We start from the raw sequence: 17383 nt of genomic DNA on the forward strand, positions 1-17383 counted from the left end.
TATCTCAACAGAAATATACACGATGGTTACTAGTTTTAGGATTAAGATTTTATGCAAATTATCATAACTTTAAATTAGTTATCGAGCTGATAGATGGTTAGGTTTATATATTTCCATATAAAAACATCTATCTAATAATAGAAAACCAATATTTTTTAAGAATTATACCTTTGTGAAATTTGAAGAGTGTTTTTTAAAATAATACAATGAATAATATAACATAACTCAAAACTTCGAATTTTTAGTTATCGCTCTAGGGCCTAGGGAACTGAGCCATCGATACATTTTTTTTAATACTTACGAAAATAATCTTAAAAATAAAAATAATGCTGAAAGCTTACCTCTCCAAGATTGATGAATCCGTGATCCACAGCCACCCGGTCCGCCACGTGTCTCCCCCCATCCACGTGGACCGCCCACCTGTGCGTGAAGTGGCCGGGGGTATCATCCCCTCCCTCTTCAGAGGACCACACCCCAGCGGAAAGGATACACACCATCACTAAACAACGCTTCCAACTCATGATTCAAATAGAAACAATCAGATATCACTAACAATTTAAAAAATAACGGCACAATTGTCAACCCGTTTTTTGGCACATAAAACTTTATTGGCCAATAATTAATTACACTACGCCATTCTTTAATTTGATCACACGCGAATAAATACAAGATTAATTGGCGAATTTTATGCTTACTTAAGTATTACGATATTAAATTACGTATGTATGTATGTACAAACACTAACTGTGGAGAGACAGAACTGATTAACTAGGGTTTTTACTTAAAATATATTTTCTTTGAAATTCCATGTTTGCTTTGTCCCCATGATCCAATTCCTAGCACTGTCTCAAGACATTCTGAAAGATAAAAAAAATTCAATTAGTTATCAGATTCAGTTCATCAATCAATGTAGTATCGCTACAATATATCACAATAACAGACCATCATTTATCTTCAATACACCGCATTGCTTGCGTGATTCGAGTATGCATTACGTACATAAATAATTAATTACTATTGTGAATAAGTACAGCTTGGTCGCCGAGTATCGCGCACCACGTCTGAGGGCGAGGATATTTATGTGGTAACAGAAATTCGATGAATAAGTTTTTCAACACAGTTTTTCTGTCACTCTCTCGCAGTCGGCTTCCCGATATTCTGCGATAAAGACAACTGCATGTCGGACTGATTACGCCTAACTAAAATCGACAAATCGAGGAATTTTTACAAAGAGTATCGGAATGAAACTTTCTTAACCTTTTGCGTTTTTCAAAATTATTTATCATTGTTGGAACTGGTCGATTAACTAGAGCTGGTGCGTTCGCAAAACTTACACAAATGCATTTAAAATCTACAAGCTGTTTTCTTTTACATATTATTTTATTTTATTAATATAATTATACATTTTTACAGTTTTAACATTTAAATTCTCACATTTTTACAAAAACCAAAATTCCACCGAGCCACTTTATGTAGCTTATTAGTGACGATTTTAAAAAGGTTATTTTAAATTTTAACCAAATGTGCTGTCTTTTAAAAAAAATCTGTGATGATAAGAGGGTTGTGCATATGAAAAAAAATACAATGGGTTAAGAAAATGTAATTTATTACTTTTACACAACTACATTTTTTATTAAAATTAATATTTTGTGTTCATCATTTTCGACGAACTGAATAAAAAAGGCTAGTTTTCTGCCACTTTACACACTGTGTAACATTCACTATTCTGCCCGTATTTAAACATCTATATTCCTTCAATTCTTTCATCTGTTGATGTTTGTGAAGTTAAAGAGCTGAAACCTTTATTTATGCGGGTGAGATTCATCTAATTGAATTATTTCACCTACATCCTAGGCAACGCCTGAAAATGTTATTTTTTCAATTTCTATACTTCTTCATGGACCAGGTGAATTTATCAACAATATTTTGAGTTTGTCAAAATTTTTGTAGACAAGGCCACTTAAACCAGCCATTGATAGGTTATAAGCCTTGTAGATGCCTAGACTTCTATATTACCTTATCTTAAATGTTCTTCATCTCTGTTGTAATATGTTGTGATTTATTGACTATAGTTAGTAGTTGCACGATCTTTTATATTTATATTTTTGTAATCCCTTTAGTTAATGAGTTAAAGTTCCTATAGCGTACATTGAAGAACTGTTGCATAATATAAGCTTTATGTATAACATTATAACGAACCAAAAAGCGCTAAAAATAAACAAATTTACTCATTAAATGGATGCATTTTATTTCAATGTGTATTTTATTTAACTCGTATTTTAGTGAACTTGTAAGGTTTAATAATAAAAACGCGTAATTTAGTGGGTTTTGAAGTGACTTAACATACTGAAATAAGTTTCGGTTTCGATTTGGGTCGAAACTAGAAAAGAAGCCAAAATTCGGCATCGGTTTCAGCTGAAAATCATGTTTCAGTCGGTCACTGAATGATACGTTTTAGACTAGTCAATTCAATTTGAAGTATTAGACAGCAGCAACCTAATTTCATTCCATAATATATTATGTTTACGAAACCCACAATGAACTTAGTGAAAATTATTAGAGAACGTTTTATTGACTCTTTCGATTGAGTTTTTAGCGGAAGAAAAATATAGGAAATTATCTGAAGGTTGGTGGCGACAATTCGCACACAATAAATCTGGAGCCAATTGGACTGTGCATGAAAACACATAAAGAAGATGTATTAGGTCGTAAAATTTTATTTCTCGAATGCTTAATGGCAATACTGCCGTCATAAGAAAGAAGGACGTTTCTACATAGAACAAAAAACGGAGAAAATAAATATTTTGTAACTCGGAGATTGAAAAATTCGCTGTGTAAAAAATACTACAAAAATTTAGTATATTATTTTTTTACATTTTTTTTTTGCACCACAACAGGCCAGGAGGCCTAATTACAGTGGTGAATTACATCACAGAGCACCCAGGCTTGAGAAAAATCACATTTTAATTTTGGTCTTCTCACCGGGAATCGAACCCGGAACCTTCCATGCGACAGTATGTATTATGATTTGCCCTAACGGAATATTAATATTAATTTTAATAAATTTATAATTTTAATATTCAAAAATTAGCATTTTCATCTTCTTTTTAGTAAAAATACAAGAAAATATGTTATACTTCAATGAAAAGACGTTTCTAGCTAGAAACGCCTTTTTTATTTAGTAATTAAGTAAACGTCTTTTTTTTTAGTGTTAATATGCCAATTGAACTTACTCAACTAAATAAAATAGACGTTACTGGCCATTTACTGTTTTTCAAACTAGTAACGCCGACCTAATAATAATCAATTAACTTCGAAATTACCGGCAGATCTTAAATTTAATTGAAAACGAGTAGGTACATTCATTTCAGATGTTTTTAAAAACGGAATAGAAGAAAAAATAAGTATTTTAATCAGTCTTTAATAATTATATGAGTCAGAACAGCCTTTTATATTTAGTCATCTTTAAGACTTTTTGCAGTTTCGTTCAATGTATTAGTGAAAATAATAGAGTTGTGGTTATTTTAGGAAGATGGATGTATTTTTAGTAGATGCGTATTTTTTTCCAGATTCCGAATATGTAGTTAACTCATTTTCGAAAAAAATGTTAGATGCGTCCTTTTTTCTTATGCCGGCAGAATACTCGAACTGGGAAATAAAAATAAGCTACAAAGAATACTTCGCTTTTCTTGGAAATTTTCGTTACATCATTATGTTTCCATTTTAGACTCTTACGTTGAAGTCGTTCGCGTTTGCCAACCAAATCGATTATCAATACCGACAGAAAACATTTTATTTAATTAAAGTTATAAAATATTGAAGTTAAATAATTGCTGCGTTTTCGTCAAAATGGGAAAATTTTGTTATTTTTTTTTAATATTTTATTCGTACAACCCACTTTGACAAAAAAGCAACGTTCGGAACTTCTTTTTACATAGTTTCGAAATAAATAGCAGTATTCAAAAATTAAATTTAAAAAAATTGTAACCTTAATTTAAAAATGCGTAGAAAAAATTAATTTGATTTTGATTTGGGATTAGAGTGGGAAACTCCTTGATAATTTTTCGAATGTTTGAATTTACTGTTTACCATGTTGATGTGCCATATTTATGTTTTTGAGAATTATTTTTTGTGTTTTTGATCCTATATTTGTGGTGATATACTCATGTGTCTGTGTCAACTAATTGCTCGTCACATTTCAACAGAGGACTTTTAATTCCACGGAGTTGGGACTTATGTCTCAAATAATGTGCAATAAACTAATGTATGTAAATAAATAAATAAATATATCAAACTAATCGTTATTGGAATGCCCTACATTGCTCTTTTTCTTACTTGGCATTTAATATAATAATATAATGATAGTGAATAATCTTTGTTCCGATTATTTATAGTTCATTAAAACTTCGTTTATCCGAACTCCAGCCAAATAGCCGGATCGTTATCAGGAAATAAAAAATAAAAGGTCGTTTACACGTAGACGATACAATATTGTTTTGTTCCAGGACACGACCAGTGTCAACGTGTAAACAGCAATTTGTAGGACAAAAAATTATGCTGCGAGAAAACTCAGGAACAATGTTTATTTCAGCAATTTTATTTCCTACAATAAAACAGCTACATTTATCGTGACATCAAAATACATGAATTTGTTTTGATGTGCTAAAAGGGCCTTTTACAAGTGGAAAATACAATATTGCTACGTTCCACAATTCGACCATTGTCCACGTGTAAACAACAATTTGAAGGACGAAAAATTGTCCGGAGACATCGCCACCGAGATATTTACCTTTGCCTAATTATAATAGATCTTTACTCGGCGGGCGTGCTGCGAAGAACAGACAATATTGAAGACCGCGACCCTTCGCATTGAGGAAACGAAGAAAAATAAGATTATTATGATACAATAATTTTCGTTAAACTTGCGTAAAGTTTCATACGTTTTGGATTCATTTTATTTATGAAATTATTTTTATTCTTCAAGTACAATTAATACAAGCACTTTGGCGGACTTATTGCAAAAAGCAATGTCTTCCAGCCGACTAAAAAACAGACTGATCAAAATAAGAGTTGGTCGAAAATTGGTATTAAAAAACAATATGTATATAAAAAAATGCATGCATGAATAAACCTAATTAATTCAAAAAACAGATATTCTTTTAATGGATTGATTTCATCAAATAAATTTAATGCCAAGGCACCTTGATATAGGAAATATGCATACGTATTTAGGTATGTATACTGAAAATATTGTTTGAAATAGGGAAATATCCCTTTTTTTAACATTTTAAAAGATATAAAGATCTATGAAATACTGTCAAGTAAAAAAAATTGTTTGTTAATTATTAGTAGCATAAAAAAATGTTTTAAATTTGTAAAACGATCATTGCATTGGCCACGCCCCTAATACGTCACGATTCATGTTTATTTGTTCCTGGCGATTCATGTTTATTTGTACATGTTACAAATTATCACGAATCTTGGCGTCACAAAAACCAAGGCCAAACACGTCGCGTTTTTCTTGCAAGGTATTCTTATTAAATTTCATTTTTACATTTATGTATGAAAATATTTCTCCGCAATATGCATATTGATTTTGAAAATACAATTAATTGTTCTAAATCCATTTCATATATTTTATCGGTATACGTAGAATGTGATATTTCCCTATTGTAAATTGCGTAAGCTCGAACATTATTTGCGATTGTTTTAGGAATATATTTAGTTTTTTTTTTACATATATATAATATTTCATTTTTAAAATACATATTATTTTCAAATATTCAAGGAATGCGCCGCATCCACAGTATGTATGCACGGAACGCGCCTGGTGGCTAGTGTCTCGGACTCACGGATCAAAGGTCCAACTTGATTCCCATTTTCTGATAGCCCCGCCACACTATGCTCCTTGCGCTGCTCATGCTCATGCTCCTCGCGCTGCCGTCCTCTCTCCCGATGTTGCCCTCTCCGCCCACACACTGCTCTACTCGCGCAATTAATCGCGACATTCCGCACTTGTCATTTGCCTTTCTATACAACGAACGATGAAACTGTGACAGCGTGCGCGCTATGCATTTTTTGTACAGCTAATTATATCAATGTATATTAAAATGGAATGTTTTATGTATTTTAAATATTTTTTACTTCCTTTTTTAATTACTATAAAATAAAAAAGTACCTTATAATCTTTTACAGAATATTTTCTTTTCTCTTTCTTATATAACACAAAAATATTATACCTGTCTATTTATTATAGGAGCAAAAATTCATAAACATTTCTTGTATACCCACTAACAGGCCATGCCTTTGTGGGATTTTTTGTTTACTATTTTTACTGTTAATATATGTATTTCATTGCTATGTGATTATCATTTATTTTTTTAATACTCTGTTTTACCTTTTATGTATATTGTAAAAAAACAAATAAATTAAAAAAATAAATTTAAAAAAAATGTCGTACAAAGAAATATACATCATTCAAAAATGACGCGTGCGTTTTGCGTGAGCGCTCTATGCGTACTGCGAGACTGCGACCGCGCGATTATGTGGCCACTCACTCACGCTCATATTGCCGGTCCTTTGACTCGCGCTCAAAAAACCGACAAAATAGGGAGCGGTGGGCACGACGAGGAGCATGACGTGCGGCATGACGAGTAATGTTGCCACACTACGTCTCTGCCTCCTTTCCTCGCTACTTTCCATGCCACTCGTCAAGTGTGTGGCAGGCCCATAATAGTGAGTTGTTTGCAACTTGTTGAAAATGGCCCTCAAAAAAATATATATTTGGGTGAATCATAAAAACGAAAATTTTTCTTTTAAAAATATATATACGAGTATAATAATATAAAAAATGTGATGGTACTCAATAATTATTATTAATAAAAGCCTACATTAGTATGCAGCGTGTATTTTAATTTTGTTACGCAGGATGTGAATCAGACATGCCATTTGATGATAGATACGATTCATACATTAAAAATTACAGAAATATTATAGTGTTTTTATAACTAAGCAATAAGCATATTTTTTTATTGCAAAATGCTTACTACATAACATACAACGCAACAAATTACAGAGCTGCGATTATGAACGGCTATCTTTATCGGTATATACTGAGACGGTATAAACTAATGTCGATATTTATGTACAAAAGCGTGATGATTTGTATGAAAATTCAATGTGTATTCGTCGGTAACCGGTAATTGAACATTTAAAAAAAAAAGGTAAACACGTTCTATTTTTATAACAGAAAACCATATTTTACTTGGTAGATATAATTGAAGATAAATTTTAACTTTCCGTCTTAATCGAAACCCAGGTTGAAAATGTAGATCTACATCATCACCATCTCCCTTTCCGGACGCAGTGGTGCATAGGGCACTAAATTGGTAAATCAAATGCAGAGTAATTTTATAATCTGTCACACGGAGGTAAGGTGATCAGTCTTACGCGTCAGGTGCCAATCCAGGGGCGCGATTACAATGGAAAGTTAAGAATGCATGCCTCCACCATGACGGTATAGTTAAAAATAAATTATCCCGAGCGATTACGAAGAAACAAAAACGCTCTATCTTTAAATTTAGAGGTAGGTACATCGGTATGTACCGTTGGGCCTAGTACCCCACGGTACATATATCTACTCATTAAGTGTCAAAAATTTAGTTCCACCGAGAAATTTTTGCTTTAATTGGTTTGTTTAATTTTTTAATCGTTATGAGAAGACCAGTATTTTTCTTAAACGCCTATTTAAAATACTAGAGAAAATAAAGTAAATTTTGATTCTGAAATTCTGACATAACCGCTGGTTTTGAAAACGAATGGCTAGATGTAGAGATAATGAGGCTAGATGCTGCCCTTATATATTGCAGCGTCTAGCCGTAAAAATATTGCCACTTTTCAATTTCATTATTATATTTTTTCCATATTTTTTATTTTTTTGGGAGTTAAATAAGAAACTTGGAAACTGAAGAGAACGCTTAGAAACTGTCAAATGCCGTATAAAAGTCATGTTCAAGCTGTAATTTTTTGTTTCAACTGAGATTTATTTGAATTTCAATAGTTTTGAAAAGGCTGCTTTATATCACAGAAGCCTATTTCAAATGAAAATGAGAACTATTTTTAATTTTAATCAAGCAAGGAACGCGAAGTTTCTTTATAATTTACCTTGCTCACAATATACAAGGTTTTACTACTACTTTAGATATAATTTGACGTTTATTTTCAATAAATAATGAGTCTTAAACTGATAATGAATCGACTAAGTTCAACCGGATTGTGGTCCCGTGGCTTGTGTCACGTACTCACGGATCAAAGGTCCAAGGTTCGAACCCTTCTCTTCCACAACATGGTTCCCATTTTCTAATAAAGAGTTGTATACAACTCATTGAAAACGGGTCTAAAATTGAAATATTCGTGTAAATCATAAGAATGTCAATTTTATTTTTCAAAAAGTGTTATCTTACAATACATGTTTATTTGAACAAATTGGTTTAATTTGAGTGAAAACGTATTTAAAACTAGCCTCAGAAATCATTTAGAAGGAAGACAGATATTCGCTCCAAAACAGAGCCAGTTAAACTAAAAATGAACTTTTCTGTGTAATGCCGACTACCGACATAAGCAGAAAAAATAGACAGTCTTATTTAAACACGACAGTCTTATTTAAATGCGTAAACATTTCAGTAATTAAAAACAAACAAGCCGCTAAAAGGCTTAAGAGGATATGCGATGCCAGACAATTTTGATGAATAGGTATTTAAACATTGTTTTTCTGCCACTCTCTCGCAAATGCCATCAAAAATTGACTTGATTCGTTCTTTGATTCAAAAGATGGCCGGTTTTTATTAGATGGCATCCACAAATTGCCAGAAAGATAGGGAAATGTTGTAACTTTTGATGGACAATACTTTGAATAACAGAATTATACAAGATTTTCTTTAATAAACGCTCAAATTTCCTTTTAAAAAATCCGGTTTTTATGTTATAGACCTAATAATAACCATAAATCTAAATGACTTTCTTATGAAACTAAAATAATTCTAATTTAAGGAATGCATTCCTAAGACCCACATAAAATGTGAACCTATACAACAATCAAATGACACATAATCCCAATAACACATCACAAAAATGTTTATTGAAATTTATGTTTATGCAATAATGTGTAATATTCATTAATATGCATGCTTCCACTTTCTATTTTGTTGTATCCCAACTCAACACAGGGCTCTTGGCCTCACAGAGTTAAGGATACGTTTTTCCTTCTTTATTGTAATATGTATTTTTATATGAATAAATAAATAATCAAACCAATCATACAATTACAGTATACTTGACTCAAAGACAACTCAAACAAATACAAACGTATATCACTATTACCAACTGCTGGACAAAGGGACTTTGAGGACTATTCAATTAAAATCCAGAACCCTTTTCCACTGTCCACTAAAAGACATATACGAAAAAAATGCTGTAAAAAGCGGATAAGTAATGGAGTCGGGTAGAAGTAAAATGGGTTGTGTCATTCGCAAAACCAATTTCGATTTTTCTACTCCGTTGGCGGTTTTTTTCAAAATTTAAGTATGTATTTAACTATGTCTTATACTATTTTCCAATTGTATTTGTATTTTTGTCGATATACTTGCTTAGGTTTTAATTCAATCATATTTTCAAGTTCAATGAGGAAGTTCGGTATTTTTTTTAAAGAAACAAACTATTTATTTATTTTACAGAAACAAACAGTCGACAATGATATAATAACATAAAAAAGATACGGTTTAAGGACAGACCAGAGAAGTTTCAAAATAAAAATCATACATTTTAAATTGTGGTAAGTGAATACATATTATTGGATGGCAGGCCCTACTATTTTTATAAATACATTTTTTTATAGTTTTTATTTATAATCATTTAACCTGTACATCTGTTTTGTATTCGAAATAAATAAAATAAACAGTGGCTAGCCTTCTATTTTAAAAGTACAAATTTATTTTTGGTCCGTGTTGCTTAACTTTTAGACAAACACTTTAAACCCGTTGAATTTTCTGACAATTATAATAATTACAACAAAAAATGTACATGTCCTTCTGGGGCCTTCAAATTTCCAAGTGGTCCTAAGTGAAGGGTCGTCCTTTTCGGGGACGCCATTACGCCGTCTTCCCGCATAATTACAAACCTTTTGTGAGTCATTTTATACCGTTTGTTGTGCCCGGTCCCCACTGCGGGTCATCATTACACCATTTCGGTTAATAGTGGGACAGAAGAGGGTTTAATTCGCTAAGAAAATTATTACGAAACAGCGCAAGATACCACGTTTGTTTAGTGGGAGTTAACCCCAACTCCGGAATATATCGCTTAAAAATTCACTCTCGCAATACTACTAGCGCGCGAAGGTAAAGAATGGACCCATTTCACACGAATCGTAAAAAAATCCAAGTGGTGCGGTAAAAGTCCACCTTCTCTAATGTATCGCATACATGTGGACAATACAATAGATATGACAATTTTGTATTCTTTCAGCTCCGTGAACAGCCTCGACCGCGCGGGACAGAACGCTGGGACAATGCGAAAATTCGACCGCGGTTTTCAATTTGAACTTCAATTTTATTTATTCATATATTATATATACATTACAAAATGGAACATCTTAATTCATACATACAGGAATAATTAAAATAATAAGGTAAAATTAGGTATATATTTTTAAAAAAGCACATAAGTAAACATAATATCCAGAGAATAATATGTTAAAAAGTAAGAAAATCTTGTAACGAAAAACTCCCTCAGAGACGTGAAAAATGTCAATGTCCAAAGTAATATTGTTCAACATAGAGTTAGCCCTTCCAACAGGCATAACCATTGGCAGGTTGGTCCCGTATATTGAAATGTGAAACAGTCTATGCTGACGCTGTCTAAGGTAATTATCTGGAACATAAAAGCTAATGCTCCGCATAATTTCAGGGCTGTCAATAATACCGCGCAACAATCGAAAGAAGTGCGTTGTTAAATACACATTCCTTCTAGTCTTCAAACTGCTGTAACCAAGCATACCCTGGAGAAACTCAGTGGGATAAAGCCATGGATAATACCCGCACTCCCTCGTGTAGAGAAACCAAAGAAATTTCTTCTGAACCTTCTCCACCATAAGACAGTACTTCAACTCACACGGTCCCCAAATCATCGAGCCACTCTCGAGTCTACTTCGCACCAACGAATTATAAAGAATTCTCAGCACTCGTGTACTACCAAAAACCCTGGTAGTACGCAAGACGAATCCTAACATCTCCAACGAACTACTACAAACTGTTTCGATCTGATCATTAAATGTCAGGGAACTCACAAAGGTAATGCCTAGATCTTTAACCTTCTCAATCCGCATAAGATTCTAGTCATTTATTCGGCCCCGGTGAAAGGCATAACTGAGCATTTTGAAATATTGAACAATAATTTATTTCGTCTTCCCCATTCAGATACGTTTATTATATCCGCCTGGAGAGTACGAAAATCATCCAAAGTTTTGACCCTCAAAAATAGCTTCACGTCATCCGCGAATAATAAAACCACGGTTCACACGTAAGAGCTGCAAAAGTGAACACACGACGGCGTTTAATACGAGCGAGTTCAAAAAATATTATTTATTTTACACCAAGACGTATTGAAATTGTTTAAAAGCGAACTAAATGATAAGGATTTTTTTCTGCCGAAACAAAACGCGGGAGTGACGCGCATGCGTCGAGCAAATCGCGCGAAGTGTGCGTTCACACGAGGACAATGCAGCCGCGCGTGGTGGTTGTGATATTATTGTTATTTTGTTAATATTGTATTGTCCACGTGTAAATACTACTTTAGACAATAAAAAAATCATATTATTAAATAGGCACGATACAAGCGCGTAATAGATGGCATTTTAATTTGCACGCCCCCTACCTAATAGCCCGATACTTTATGAATCTCGGTTTGGAGGGAGAGATTTAGCAAAATGTTAACTCTCGCCTTCCACACAGTAGCCAGGCTCTTTATAGACCTGGACTTGGAGGGCGAGAACTATTCACGGGGACTCGTCACAATAGATCTTCACAGGTCGCAGTGACGTCAGGAGCTTGCTTAGTACTGACCCCCACCAATTAGAATAAGTATCTCTTTTTCACATAAATATTTGCATGTACTCGTGTATCGTAAAAACACTTTTTTTATTGTTTAAAGCAACGCAGTATTTTCTAAAACTGAGATGCATTAAGTAAGGAAATAACATCTAAATTTATTGCAACAGAGAGGGAAAACTTTTTGAGAAAGGAATATGGAAGTCTGTGCATTTACAGAACTTAAGTCATTGACAGGTATTTTTATTTATTTTTAAAAATAAATATTAGCGTTCTTATAATTTACCCAAACATTTCAATTTTGGAGGAGATTTTCCAGATTTGTAAATAACTCACTATTAGAAAATAGGATGCTACAGGAGGATATTAAAAATCTCCTGGGTGGAAAAAGATAAAGAGGTACTGAAGATCATAAAGAAAAGATAACTTGAGTACTTTGGGCATGTGATACGAGGCGAAAAATATAACATTTTGCAAGTCATTCTACAGGGAAGGATTGAAGGAAGACGCAGTGCAGGTAGAAGGCGCATCTCTTGGCTTAAGAACTGGCGCGACTGGTTCCATTGCAGCACTCAGTCTTTGTTCAGGGCAGCTGCCAATAAAGTAAGAATCGCAATGATGATTTCCAACCTCCATCGGGGAGAGGAACCATAAGAAGAAGAAGAAAATGGAAATCATTTTGGGGTAGAGTGGGGTTCGAACCTCAGACCTCTGATCCGTGAGTCCGTAAAACTATGCACAGGACAAACAACCTTTTTCCTTGTGGCCACTCGACAAACTGTGTGACATTCACCATTCTGCCTATGTTTAAACATGTACATTTCCTCAACTCTTCCATCTGCCGACTTTTAATTGAATTTTATCGATGTGGGTGAGATTCGTCTGGTAGAATTATTTCATCTACTAGGCAACGCCTGAAAAATATTGTTCAATTTAAATACTTCTTATATCAGTTATTAGTTTAATAATACAACGTTTTGAGTATGTCCAAATGTTCGTAGACATGCTGGAATCCGCTCCCTGGGGAGTTATTAAGATCTATATTTATTGTAACAGAGGGAAGAGAAGGGAATATGAAAGTCTCGGCATTCACATGGCTTATGACCTGTCAATGGCTAGTTTATTTATTTTTTATACGACAATGTCTTTAGATATATTAATTATTTACAGTTCGCAGAAATGTTTACATTATTTCGTACTGAGGCAGAATGGTGAATGTTACACAATGTGTAAAGTGGCCACTTTAACCAGCCAATGACAGTTCACACGCCCTGTAAATGCCTAGACTTCCATGTCCTTTCCGCAAAAAATGTTTTACCTCCCTGTTAATACAAATTTAGATGTAAATACTCCAGATCCAGAAATCCAGCCTGCCTGCAAACATTTGGACATACTTAAAACATTGTTGATTGAACCTTTGTTGTTTTCAGTGCAAACTATGCAGAAATCAATATACATGGTTGATCAACAATGTTTTGAGTTTTATACAAATTTTCTGTAGACAAGGACTGAATTAAACCCCCTAGGAAACTGTTAATATACCTCAGAGTAATAATGCGTAACCTAGAGAGAAGCCCTATCACTAGGTTGGTTAGCAACCAATTGGTGGGCATTTTGTTTTATTTTACAACATAAACATAACGGTTCGATCGGATGCTGTTGTAGCTGTGCTTGGCTTGGTTTGTAAATAACTTGGATTTTTACGTTATAATAAATAAAAAATTACTATGGTGAATTGCAGTATAATTGGTTGCAGCAGTAGGAGGGTTAAAGGTGTTAAAGGAGTCAGTTTTCACAGGAAATTTATTTCGAATATTTTCTCATGATTTACATTGTTTTTTGGCATTTATTGTCCCGACACGTGTATTATGTTGCTTAAAAACTTTCATTATAACAAAACTTCAGATACTATTTTCTCTCAATTTGGGAGATAAATTTGTGAATTAAAGTATGTTTACTCTTGATAATGACAGTTGATTACGGGCAATATGTCGGGGCCGCACTAAGCATCCATATAAAGTTTGAATTTTTATCAAGTAAAGGTCGATTAAAATTTTACTCGAAAATAGCAATTTTAACCTTGAAATCGCATCTAGAATGACATGTCCAAATTTCAGGACGCTACGACTCGACATTTCGGAGATGTGACGGACAAACAAGCAAGTTTATAGAGAATGCGCATCTTGAACATATACCTTTTAATATTTTACCGTTTTTGCTTGTATATGTAATTTTTAATACTATTTAAATGTTATTTGTGTTTTTTTCTTTTTATATACTTTTTTTGGCTTGTATACATAATTTCAATACGTTTTTGATAAAAAAAAAATTAACCTGTATTGGGTGTGCGCATATTTTGTTAATTAAAAAAAATGATTTTATTTTGTACTAGTTCAGTATGTATATGTAATTTTTAAACTTTTATGTACATACATGTAATTTTTAAACTTTTTCAATTTTCTTTCCCAGATTGCATAATGTCAACATTATTTTGAATTTATTTCCATGCCTAGTATTCTGTTTATTTTGTTATTTTCAAGTATTTTTCATACCCTTTTTAATTTGTAGTATATCATAATTTTTCTGCTTTTGTAAATAATATAATAGTTTAAAATTTAAAAACGTCTTTAAAAAAATTGTTATCTGTATGTCCCTAAATGAGTTTTTTTTTTAAAAAACTCCTTGGGAATATTGTATATAATTATGTATAATATGTTTTCAATATACTTAATAAAAAAAATAAAAAAAAACTCAACACAGGACTTCGGTTCCATGGATTTGGGATTTATGTTTCAATAAACGTAACATAAGTATATTGTGAATAAAATGAATAAATAAATAAAAAAAGAAACACACACGTGTATTTCCCGTTTTATAAAATAAATATTACGAATTATAGAAAAATAAATTGGAATAACCCTGCAATAATAAATACACAGGTACATATTTAAAAATATTTACAATGCAAATTAACATCCATTTGGCAATTCTCGACCTAAGTACGGCCCATTGTTTTGATCCCAACTGTAGCTAACTTAATACCTAATAGTCACAGAATGGTTTTCCTACGTTTGGGCTCCTCTATAGCTTGGCGCAATATTACTCTGAATAATATACACTTAGTACAACAGAAATAAAGAACATTTTACACAAGGGAATATAGAAGTCTAGGCATCCACAGGGCTTAAGACCTGTCATTGGCTAGTTTAAGTGGCCATATTAGGCACTGTGTAACATTCATCATTTTGCCTATATTTGAACATCTATATTCCATCGACTCTTCCATCTATTGAAGTTAAAGAGCTGAAACGCTTATTGTTGCGGGTGAGATTCATCTGATTGAATTATTTCACCTACATACTAGGCAACCCTGCAAATATTTATCATTTTTTACACTTTTTCTTGGACCAGGTGGATCCATCATCAATGTTTTGAGTTTTTCCTAAGTGGCCGCTTAAACCAGCAATGACAGGCCATAAATGAAATATAAACATAAATACGTAGTGTATAAAACTGTCTGAACATTTTGTTAATTATCTCTGTATATTAAGTCTACTTTGTATATTTTCATATATATGTAAAAATGTTTTAAAAAAAAAAAGTAAATTGTTAAGCGTCTCCGGCACGGGTAACCCCAATGAGGTCACATTATTTTTATTAATCATTGTTTACTATGTGGATTTTTTTTATAGTTAAATTAGCCATGTGGATGCCTAGACTTCTATATTCCCTTCTGTAAACTGCTCTTCATTTCTGTTGTAATATGTTATTAAATGGTTAAAATTAAAATAGCGATTTTTCATAAACTTGCATAATAGTTTAATTCTTCACATTTAGATTTGTATAAATATTTAGTAAACACTGCTAAAAACGTATATATAACAAGCCTACCTACAACACCTTTTGAACTGTCAAACAAAGTAACAGTAGCTAGGTACCTACTTGGTGGTAGAAATTAGAAATGCAAAAGGAACATTTTCTGTTTTCAAATTGATGAGGACATTTCAGGATGTAATTATCAAAAACGGTCAAGTTCAAGAACGGGTTTTTTTTCAGAATATTTTGGTACATTAATTTTCGAGCATTGCTTTTGCTTCAAATATATCAATATCACTTCTTTTTGCACAATTGAAAACATACTATACATAATTTAATATAATACTCCCAAGGAGTTTTTGTAAAAAAACTCATTAAGCGACCTGCAGATTTTTGAAGATAACCTCCTGATTTTTGCTGTTTTCAAACAAACTAATTCGGACAATTCCTGTTTTCACAAAAACACTGTTCATACAAATTAACAGTTAATGTGTAACTTATGATTTTTATAAATATTTGGATAAAAACGATTATATGGACACAGACAGGAAATAATAAAACCTAATATGACATTTATGGAAAGTATTGCATATTTGATGTTTTTAGAATGAGGTCATTAGTTACTAGGTAATAATTATTATATTATTTTTTTCTTTCTTTTCCAAGTTTATTTTTAATATAATAAATGTAACATTCAAAGATGTAAACAATTAACTTTGTTCAAACTTCAAAACAAAAGATACAGTAAATTTAATATAAGTTTACAATGTATATGATACATAGATAAACAAAATGTGTGTATGTATACATACCTTAAGTGAACTAGTGTTAGAAGTACTTGTAACAACTTGTCATCCGCAAATACTTTTTTTTAATAACAGGTGTAAATAATTCGCGAACACAACACAATTTACCCACTTTCAAAGTTAATAAACAAGCGTTATAAATCAAGAATTTCACGAGATTATTTATACACAAGATCTTAAAATTAAAAAGCAAAGATTATATCTTAAATCTTAAGTCAAACATCAACACATATTTACGAATCCGGTATTCGCCACAGTTTTAATTCGTGCTTTTCAGCGCGTGAAGGAACATCCGAATTTGTAATTATCTTGACACTAGCGGAACGACTATCATTCCGAAATGGCCGTTAGAATAAGAAAAATAACTGAATAGTCCATCTACAGATTTACACACGTGTTTCGACCCGTCGCTTAACGACACTCGCGACACGCGTCCCACTCCGGCTGCATTCAGAGCCGCACTGACGGGTCGGAGGCTGCCAGAAAAACATTATGGTACGTCGAATCAGACGCGCGCCTTAATCTGTTTACTAAGCAGAAAGCAAAATCATCACGGGTCAAACATAATGGCTTTTTGATGTTAGTTTTACAGATACTGTTTAATGAAGTGCATGACGTGTTTGTGTCAGCTTGTTTTATATAATTTCAAACGAAAACGTTGCG

At 32.6% G+C, this 17383-nt stretch overlaps 1 long non-coding RNA gene across 1 annotated transcript; it reads right to left on the minus strand.

The window, feature by feature from the left end:
- Positions 1 to 791: 791 nt before the first annotated feature.
- Positions 792 to 17183, minus strand: LOC148279514 (uncharacterized). The gene is made up of 2 exons (XR_015822848.1): positions 16727 to 17183; positions 792 to 857 (listed from the first exon to the last, which is right to left on the minus strand). It is a non-coding gene; the product is annotated as an uncharacterized LOC148279514 (long non-coding RNA).
- Positions 17184 to 17383: the final 200 nt, after the last annotated feature.

This window comes from Micrasema longulum, unplaced genomic scaffold (genome assembly GCF_059751315.1).
Source record: "Micrasema longulum isolate JH-2025_06_02 unplaced genomic scaffold, ASM5975131v1 h1tg000712l, whole genome shotgun sequence".
Lineage (NCBI taxonomy): Eukaryota > Metazoa > Arthropoda > Insecta > Trichoptera > Brachycentridae > Micrasema > Micrasema longulum.